This window comes from Toxorhynchites rutilus, chromosome 3 (genome assembly GCF_029784135.1).
Source record: "Toxorhynchites rutilus septentrionalis strain SRP chromosome 3, ASM2978413v1, whole genome shotgun sequence".
Classification (NCBI taxonomy): Eukaryota; Metazoa; Arthropoda; class Insecta; order Diptera; family Culicidae; genus Toxorhynchites; species Toxorhynchites rutilus.
The window spans coordinates 215147814-215158980 of record NC_073746.1 but is presented as its reverse complement, the minus strand read 5'-3'; positions in this window follow the sequence as shown (position 1 = coordinate 215158980).

Below are 11167 nucleotides of genomic sequence, written 5' to 3'. Positions count from 1 at the left end.
TTGGATAACCTTCCAATGACAATCTAATGATAAAGAGGAAGAACAAAGGGATAAATCTAAGCGACTTGCGCGGCCTGATGAAGGTGCAATTCTTGTTATATCACCTGTATTTAAAACTGTCATGTTGAATTCATCGCAAAGATCATAAATAGAATTAGCTCTTCGATCATCAAAAGATTCACCCCAGCCAATGCCATGTGAGTTGAAATCTCCCAAAATAAGATGAGGTTGTGGAAGAAGCTCAATTATATTCACAAGGTTTCGATAATTAAGCATTGTACTTGGTGGAATATAAATAGAAGCAATGCACAAATCTCTACCCTTGATGCGTGCCTGACACGCAAGAATTTCAATTCCTGTGACTAAAGGCAGGGGAATCCTGTAAAATGGATAACATTTTCTAATACCTATGAGAACTCCTCCATAGGAATCATCACGGTCTAAACGAATAATATTGAAATCATGGATGTTTAATATATTGTCCGAACGAAGCCATGTTTCAGATAGAGCAAACACATCGCAATTCAAAAAATGGAGCATTTGCTTGAAAGAGTCAAGTTTTGGAAGAAGACTTCTACAATTCCACTGTAGAATAGTAGAATTCTCTGACTCATCCAATAAATTAGGCATCGAAATTAATGAAGGAGAGGAGGGGCCACTTTGCAACCATTTGTTTAGCTAACTGACTGATAGTAGGAAGCCAAGCAGAAATGAGACATTTCAATGAATCTGAAATTCCGAAAATATCAAAGATCCATCTAACAATTGAAGAAAAGCAAATACCTCCTGAAAATGATTGGGGTTCAGGAACCGATCGAGAAGCAAATCTGGGATGACTTGACAATTCAGGGAAATGAACGTCATAGTTAGAGGATCCCCAACCAGGAGGGTTACTGTTGGAAGGAGCAGAAAAATGAGAAGAAGCTTCTGGTTGATTAGAGGATAATCCTCTTTTTTTAGCAGGCTTGGAGGAGGAAGTATTTTTTCTCTTCCTGGTTCTTCCCGCGATTATTGGATCGAAAGTAGAATCCGATTCATCATCCTCTGATAAAGCAGAGAAACGATTTTCTGAAATCTCGGATACCTGAGCTGCCTTGAGTATATCAGCAAAAGATCGCTTAGAACGATCTTTAAGTGACTGTTTAAGTTTAATTGAACTGGATTTGTATTTTGGACAGTCTTTAACTGTGTAAGGAACACCTCCACAAAGAATGCATTTATCAGCATCCTTGTTGCAAATACTTTCATCATGATCGACTCCACACTTAGAACATTTAATTTTATTGCAACAGAAGGTTTTAGTGTGACCTAACTGTTTGCAATTAGTGCATGACATTATTTTGGGAGTAAATAATCGAACTGGAAGACGAAGATTATCAATGAGCACATAATTTGGAAGAGCTGTGCCCTCGAAGGTGATTCTAAAAGAACCAGATGGGAAATATTTCTTCTCGTTGCCATCAATTATAAATGAATTCAGCGATCGAACTTCTAAAATTTTCACATGAGGAAGTTTTACATCATGAAAAATACCCTCTGCTTTTTCGAAATCTGCTAGTTGGAGAGATTTTTCCGAAACCACACCATCGATTTCAACAATGTGTGCCGGAATATACACTCGATATTCAGCAGTGAACAAAGAATTATTTACAACTGCGTTAGCGTCTTTACAATCCGAGAGCACAACACGAAGTTTGTCTTTATTAACTTTTGTAATCTCCAAGACACTTGAGTAATTAGATTTCAAGTCTTTACAAATTTGGGTCACTCTTAACGGTTTCCCTTTGGGACGGAAGAATACCACCCAACGATTTTTCGATGAACCCGAAACGTTCTGGTATTGTCGTATTCGAGAAAGATTCTTGGGAGGAATATTCTCAATGATTGGATGTTGAGGAGAATTAATTAGATTTTGAACCGAACTGAGTGAAACAGAATCAATTGTTGGCTGTGTCGAATTTAACTGTGATTGTTTTTTATTTTTCTTCGAAGGACGAACTTCAGAAAAACAATTACTAGGAGAAGCTACGATGCTCATATCAACATCGGAGGGTTCGTTCCCCTCCATTTAGATAGAATTGTGTAATAAAAATGAGAGCAGAGAGAGCATAAAATGCCTAACACTCACAGAAAATAAAACTATTATTTTTGTATATATAAAAAAAAATAAAATAAAATAAATAAATTAATTAAGTAACACAAAACAAAAACTTAGCTGTTTTATATTTTCCAGAGGCAGGGAATCTTCAGAAATCCTGCACCAAGGTTCAATACAGCGGGAAGCTTCACACACACCGAAAAACACTTGAAAATTCAAAATTCGTATATCTTCTTCGGGGAATTCCACTCGCTAAACAAATGGCTCCAATAACTTCACAACTTCTTCGAGAAATAGTCTTCAAAACACTGAAATGACCTACAAGAAAAAAAAAAATCACGAAGAAAATCTGCAATATTCGTTTTGATGAAAATTATACGTCACCTTTATTCCACGGCTTGCTGATGTATATCTTTCGAATAATGTGATCCATACCACTTCGTTTTGCCAGAAAGAGATTATCAATGCTCAAACGAGGAATCGAGTCCTCCGAGGAAATTACCCAGCGCAAATTAGAGTCGACTATCGATTGCGGCATTCGTACACAAATAATTTTATGATGCAGTTTTATCAAAGTGATTTCTTCGATATGGGGAAATATTGACTACATCATGTCATGTATTTCATATTATTCACTATCAAATCCATATCCATGGCACCTATCGGTATCGAATTATCATCGACACCAGAGTTCATTTCTTACTCTACTCTCGCACCGTGAGGACTTGTTTGTTGAGGGACCAAGCAGACAGCTCGTTAGTCTTTCGGTGGTAAGGCACCACGAAAGCAGCTCAGATAAGCGCACCAGTCGCAGGAAGTGTGTTAAAAAGCCACATCGTTATCGACCGGGAACTTTGTCGCTATCAGAAAGCTTTGCAGCATTTGGTTCGTGGAATTGCTCAGGACTTCAAAACCGATTTGCGCTTCCAAAGTTCCGCGGTTATGACGCGGCAGGAGGCCTATTCGAAGATACCAATTTGTGTGCTATCCACGCAAAATGCGTCACATTATGCCCAAGGACATCCAGCTGCCCCATCGTATCCAAGGAGAGCGTGCTATTAGCTTACCATAAAATCCACGGCCCTTTTCAGGGCTCCAAATTTGATGGATTAGAGTTCAGAAAGGTTTTTTGCAGGCCAAACTGAAAGGAGTATATTCGTTTGGATGCCATTCAGCATCGAGAAAAATCCGGAAAGATCTAATCGTTGCTGAAAAATAATCTGCCAGTTCCCTGGGAATTGAAAAATACATTCATGCGAAAGAGTTTATTTTAATGTTTTCTAACCATATAACATTGTGACCAAATATTTTTCAATCAAGTGCTATTAACAGGTGGTTATCGAGTTAGTATTAACCACTGGTGGGCTTCGAGTATCGAGGAAAATCGGGAAAGAACTAATCGTTGCTGAAAAGTACTCTGTCAGTTCCCCAGGGAATTGAAAAATACATTGATGCGAATGAGTTTATTTTAATGTTTTCTATGCATACAACACTGCGACCAAATACATTTGGTTTTGTGATTTTTCAATCAATCTGAATTAACAGGAAAGCTTCTGAAAATTATTCTTCACCATCAGTAGAAAATTTTCGTATCCAATATTGTATGCGCGCGCAACGGAAATTGTTTCGTATCGCGAAAATTATATAATTTTCAATCGATTGCTCAGTCGCTGAAAGTTTCAAACTCAGAGAGTTCATTCCCTCTAGTTTGCCTTCCAAATTGCCATCGTAAACTACACCTTCTCTCGATTCAATCACGTACAAAAAGCATACTCAAGCGATATTCTGGTGGTGAAACGCATTCATTTTTTGTGAGGACATCGACAAGACAACATCGTTACTGAACGAGCCGAACGAGCTGAACGAGCTGGACAGCTGAACGGCGAGGGATCGAGAGATTCATTATCTGGCCTGACTTGACCTGAAACACATTCATTTATTCCCTTAGAATTGAAAATTACATTCAAGCGAAAAAGTTTATTATGTTTTCTATCCATATAATACCTCGACCAAATACATTCGGTTTTGTGATTTTTCAATCAAGTGCGATCAACGTAAGACCACGTCTTTCGGCAATTTATTAGAGGTGCAATGAATCCTAAAAAGGAATTCCCGTTTTACGCGCACTGGCAAACGATGTTTGCTCAACAATTTCTTAAACAAGAAATGGGTGTTGTGAGAAAGGATGAGCGAATGCAAAAAATATGTAGACTGATTTGATGCAACAGTTATTTTGTCTATTGGAAATAGAATACAAATCATATCACAATACAAGCAATGTATTATGTATTATACAACTTTCGTGTGATTGCTTTTTTTGCTGAATATTGTGCCTTCAACGTAACGCTCTCGTTTTCGAAGTCCCCCAGATATTCATTTAATCATTCATTCAGAATTGATTCAGAAGCAACTAAAAACAAATGATCACTAAATCATCGATAGTTCTACGTCAACCTTGCGGTTATACCACAGATATAACCCACTTCCTGTTTTTTCTGGTGAGAAAAAATGATAATTGTGTTCGATAATAACAATTATCTTATATTACATTTATGAGTTTTTTTTCACCATTTCATCCATACATAACACAGGAACCATCTCGTTCAGGGCCACAGAGGGCGGCTTTCATCATATCCCATTCCACTTTGGCATCTTCTATAGTGATACGCACCATCCAATAACTAATCACCATCGTTCTATCATCATCACTCGGCTGTGAACAAGCAATACCTAATAACCAGACAAAACAGCACTTTTCCGGGCCACCAAATCATTATAGAAGAGTTTAACCATGTAATTCTTCAAACATATCCAAAACAACACACAGCTAACGGAATCCTACGTCAACTATGCGGTCGTGTCTTGGACACAACCAGAGCTGCAATTTGTCACAGTCACTGCATATATTTGGGCTACTATGACGACCATTGCAACATTACCACCAAGACGTGCAACAAAATATAAACCGACAAAACAAATTCCTCACTCTTTGATGCTAGATAGTTTGTCAGATTGTTTTGACCATCAAAGAATGTTGCAAGTTAGCGCACTTTGATCGTCAAGACAAGAAATACCATGTCACCTGATATAATGGAGGTTTACACGTTTACCAGGATGCATTTGTTCACGTTGCTACCTGAATACCATTCTTATATAAAATGCTAAAACTTCCAGGAGGACAAATGATATAACTGAGTCTAAACGGACTTTCAAATGCGTGATTTTCGATGTCAGGCAGAAATTTTAACGAAAAGAGAAATTTCTTCATTATTTCAGCATGTGGAGATTGTTCAAGTTTTGGTCAATTATATATTCCGTTGCCTAAATGGTTTTCAATCGCTCACACGTTATCGCGTGTTCACCATAGTATTTACTTCAGTAAATACAAGAAGCAACAACCGGAATGAAAACCGAAGCTTTGCTCGATGAAAATAAAATGCAATCTGCGACAATCATCAATTCATTATGGACAATTTTACCGCCTACTTGATCAGTAACAGGCAAATTGTTGCATCGTACTCTGTCAGTCACCATTCGACCGAGAATTTTGTCAGTAGGAAGTGACTAACATGCCTCGTCAGTTGTCAGTGACATTGATGAAAAAATGCAGCTCTGGACACAACCCTCTTGTGACTTTTGTGACTTGTGACTTATTTTATTTAATAAATTGAAGTATCACTTCACCGACATTTTACCGACGAATTGCACAATTGTTTCACACAAGAGCTTTAAATTTATGAGGCTAATGCTGCATATGGGATCCCGTGACCGGAATAAATCGCCACAGTAAACAACTGCAACAGAAACCACCGGTTGGAAAAAGTGTAGTAGCCTAGAAAAATTGTGGCGCGAGAAAAATATGTCTTACATTAATATTATAAATTTTGTTTCTCGTTTTCGTTTTTCGAAATTTATTTCGAGTTAAATGTAATAGGGACGAAGTCCCCATTTAACGAGGATAAGGAATCGAGGCGGCCCAAGCCGCCAAGATGGCGCAATCCGAGTCCACTGCCGGCCTGCCGTTAGAAGCGGCGGTGTCTCGCACGCAAACCTGTGTTCCACTGATTGTCCGGTTAGTTTGAAACATAGGATACGATCCTTTAGCAATGTTCCGGGGCGTTACGTTTGCCCGGTTAATTTTTGGTTTGAAATTTGAAATACCGCACCCCAATATTTCTAGCCTACTACACTTTTTCGGAGAGGATGTTTCTGTTGCAGTCGCGTTTTTTCTGCAGCGAGAGAAATTTAAATATTGATGAAGGGGTAAGTTCTACGTGCTCACGCTAAGCAAACGTCAAACACAAACGATAATGGAATGGATTTTGGATTTTTCCTACTATGTAATAATTCAAATGTAATTCTTAAATGAAGTGATAGTGAAACCAAGGGATTACTCTCAAGAAGCAATTGTGATATTAATTTTATAGTTATATCATCAGTGCATTAAGCATTTCAAGATATTAGAACAAAGTGTCCGAAATGTGATTCAGAACAGTAAATTTTATCATTTTGTTGGAACAGAAGTTTAAAACCAACAATGAACTATTACAGAGAAATCTGATTTTAGAAAGTATATCCAAACACCGGAACATTGCAAGAATATTCAATTGGCATGCATTCCCAAATCCATGCTGAACTATGCGGTGCAGAATCTTCCGGGAAAATCACATGTAACGTGTTTTTCTTTATCTATTTCTCAAATAATACCAAAGGGTTGGTCATAATCGTAACTACGAGGGTTGTTCAAAAAATAAGTTTCAGTGCCTCAGAAATCGCGGAAAAATAAGGTTAGGACAAAAAACAAGGTGATTTTCGTAATCTACGTTTTATTTTCTATTTTTCTACATAATCGTCGTAACGTTCGAGGCATTTTTCATAGCGTGGCACGAGTGCTGTCTTCTTCTTCTTCTTCAATGGCACTAACGTTCCTAGAGGAACTTCGCCGTCTCAACGTAGTATTACTTGCGTCATTTTTATTAGTACTTAGTTGAGATTTCTATGCCAAATAACACGCCTTGAATGCATTCCGAGTGGCAAGCTCTAGAATACGCGTGATCACAGTGCAAGTCGGAGGAAATTTCTTTGACGAAAAATTCCCCCGACCAGAACGGGAATCGAACCCGAACACCCGGCATGTTAGTTATGACGCTAACCACTCGGCCACGGGAGCACGAGTGCTGTGTGATAGATGAAAATATTGTAAAGACGTTTTGGTGGGGGTTACCATTGAAAATAATGTCTGAATAATTTGAAGAGAAAATTCGTGAAGCCCGTCTAAAGGCGGGGTTGGGTTCTAGAGGGTTAATTTGACTGGTTCACCGGATTATGGACGGAACACTGTTGGCGCGAATAAGTAGTAGAAAAACTGTTCAAATCCTTTGCTCGAAATTGTATTTTCAAGACGATATAATTTGTGATGCGTACTGTATGAACTTTCTGCGTATAAAGAGGCTGAAGCTATCGGAGTATCTAGTTTTATCTGTCTTTCGTTTCGTTCTGAGACAAAAGGGATTATAAATCTATTATCTGCTTTGTGTGTATGCAAATTAGAGAGATGATGATGATCTGCACGATAAAGTGTGAGCGACCGCAAAATCATTTAGGGTTCAGCAGAGCGGAATTAACTGCAAAGTTTAAAGCCTCTTTAAAACAAAGAATCGAAAAATTTTGGGTTCGGTATATATAATTGACCTAAGCTTGAACAGTAAATCTCTAAAATAATTTGCTAGTGGAACTTAGCGACGTTATGGATGAGCCATTTTTGATCATCTTTTTTTTTTTGATTTGGACAGGAATTCTATACCTCGATCAATCGCCAGAGTACTCCGAAAGTCTGCAGAATAATTAAAATTATAGGAGGTTGTATTCAAGACAAGAGTCGCTGTCCTCACGGAGAATGAAGTTCGCCTCAACAAGATCCACTTATTATACTCTAGGCAAATATTCCCCTTCGTTATTCTTCTTTTCCTTTGTTCACGGAGACTTTACATCTTACGATTTCCCCTTCGTTGCTCGTCGATAAGTTGCTCGTTATTGCCATCTCTGTTCGGGAAAGCACACAAATGGACAAAACAAATGTATGAGGAAATGGAAATGCTTCCAATTTTCATCAATTTAGTTCTACGTCAAAAGTCGAAGCTACCAAAAAAAAATCTCCTTTGGTAAGCAGACCGAAAAGTGATGCTCTCGTAACTTATGAAACCATCTACCAGTAAAGGGTTTAAAAAATGGAATGTCTTCAGAGAAGATTGCTGTCTTTTTCTGGAACAGCATGAGGTTGATTGTCTTTTCTGACTTGCCAAGTCGGGCTGTCATTATTCGAATTCCACTAAATAGGAGGAGGAGCATTAAGGATGTCAAATTTTAAACCTATCTACCTACACCTACCGCCTGAAACTATCACTGGTGGACGGAGCCGACTACAATAAATACGTTTGAACAGAGCTCTGAAAGAAATGGCAACTTTACAACATGAAAACATCAGACCACTTGTCCATGGATCATGAACCATTTAATTGATGTATTTCGTTAACTGGCGTGGTGCATGGTTGCAATCTGGTTGGGCATGTTTTGTGTAGTTGATCACTTCATGTGGTTTGTAGACAGGGCATGGTTGGCTTGTTGTGAGTAGATGAACATCGATGATACCTCTTCACCATCTGGTGTGATATAATGCATAGTCAGAATTTCAGTTGCTCCTTGGGGAAGACGGGGGAAGACGGTCACGTTCTAGATTATTGAAACAATCAATTATTGGATAATTAAAGTAAATTATATTAGTGTATGGCATTACCCTCAATTCTGTATACCAATTTTAGCGTGTGTATGGGTGAAACGTTATGATAAACAACGAAAACATATTTTTCAGATGGCTATGAGCACCGAATTATTATTTTACTTGTCAGAAATTTAGATTTTTAGTGATGTATATGCTGGCACTCCACCTTTTTTCAGAAGAGCCACAAACACTTGTTAGTCATGGTGTCGCGTGCCGCAAGAATAAGAACGACACCAGAAAACCCGACCCGATTTGGGTGTGGTGGCGGCACCGACAGAAACCGCTGCAAAACAAATTTTCACCTTCAGTTTTTCGCCGAAGAATGTAGCTCTCGCCGCTGAAAAAAACCTTCTTCACATCTGGCTTGCAATGCGCTGCACTTTGATACCAGTTACAATCCAAAAACAGTGCGAGAATTCACAAAAGTTAGTTGATCGATCGGAAAAAGTCTCCATTAAGCTATTCACGGTTTATCAGTCATCTTGTTAGCGATGCTTGCTAAATGGCCTTTCTCAAATCCGAGTTAAAGTCCTTTTTGTGGCTAGAAGTGAATGAACTGAACGAATGAAAATCTGAGAGTCCGACATCACCATCAATACATCAATAAATCCGAACATGTTCCTAATTTCACAGAATACTAATCTAATCGCTTTTGACTACTTAGGATATTATTGAAGAATATATTAAAACTTTTAAAATAACTCTTTAGTCGAAAGTTTTGATGGCCCAGAAAAAAAGTCACAGTAGGGTTGTGCTCGAGACACGACCGCATAGTTGACGTAGCATTCCGTTAGGCTATCTGTTGATTTTGGATATGTTTGAAGGATTACCTCGTTAAACTCTTTGATAATGATTTGGTGGCTCTGGAAGCGGCCGTTTCGTTTCATATATCAAGTCATTTTTAACACAACTGCTACCATATACAATTTTACACTTACACTTGTGCTAAATTTTTCACAATACACGATCGGTCATTGATATGAAATTTCACGAAGCAACCAACATTTAAGTTCCAAATTTCAATTTTATTTGCTAGAATTAATCGTATCATTAACCTTACTAGCAATATAAAAAAGCCCCCGACTTGCATATATTTGCAATGCCGTTTTCCCTCGGGCACCTTGGTTTTGATATCTCTGTGAACATCCCCCCCCCCTACTTTTATGTATTTGCAATGCCGATTTCCCCCAGGCAGCTTAGTTTTGATGTCTATGTTAGGGACCCGCCGCATGTGTCGTCAATTTCGACCAATCAGAAGTGGGTATTTCCGTTAGGATAGGGGTTGAGATTTTTCAATTGTTCGATAGTTAGTTTCATGACATATAATAATTTTTTTAATATAAAATATTGTTATGAAGTACCGAAAACGATTGACGAAAAAATTTCATCAATCTATCATGAACTGACTGAGCAACAAGCGTTTGAATTTGGACAATTTTCACGATGTACTCGATTTTCTATTTTCAATTTGTACCCCAATATGTTCCCGAAAGACGTAATCCTATGTCAAAAAAACCGATGGGTTTGGAGATTTTTTAGAGGCAGTTGAAGATGGGTGATGCATGATTCATTCTTGTTCTCGCGAGAACAATACACACGAGATCTATGTCTTCTTCTCGTGCTAGATGCAGTTCGACTTGAGGCGATTACATATTTGTTCCCCTACCACCGTTATCTATTTATTAACACATAAAAGATACATAACGGTATAAAAAACGAATGCGGTACATCCTTTTGGATATTTCTCTTCCGTTTTGCATTCTAAGGTGAAAAAAATTGCACATCCGTTCAACATGGTAGCAAAATAGAAACTTAGTTTGACCAGGGCTATCATAATACTTATGGTGCTTTCAGGACCATCCGACAACAACCAATCTTAACTTCGATAGAATTTCAAGCATATTTATGGATTTTTGTGATTTCAAAAGTTTGCTTTCAGAACAGTTCTTGGGCTGTGGAAACAAGTTTTTGGGTATTGAATCACAAACATCACTCAAACAATTTTTTTCTTTCGAAAGACATTGTCACACCACTTCGTTCAGTCGGCAAATAGGTATTAACGCTCAAATCCATGCACCCCAAACGTAAAGCACTCGTTTCCGGAATTTCAAACCTATAAACCAGTACAGAGGCAGAAATGATGCGGTGCAAAAATACAGAAGCACTGTAAACCAGATGGCATGAAAATCAACGCGGTTCCTCTACCGAACAAAATCGACCACTGTGTGCGCAATCTATCTTCCATTATTCCTTTGTATCGAACAAAACACCAGTGTCATACATCAGCATTG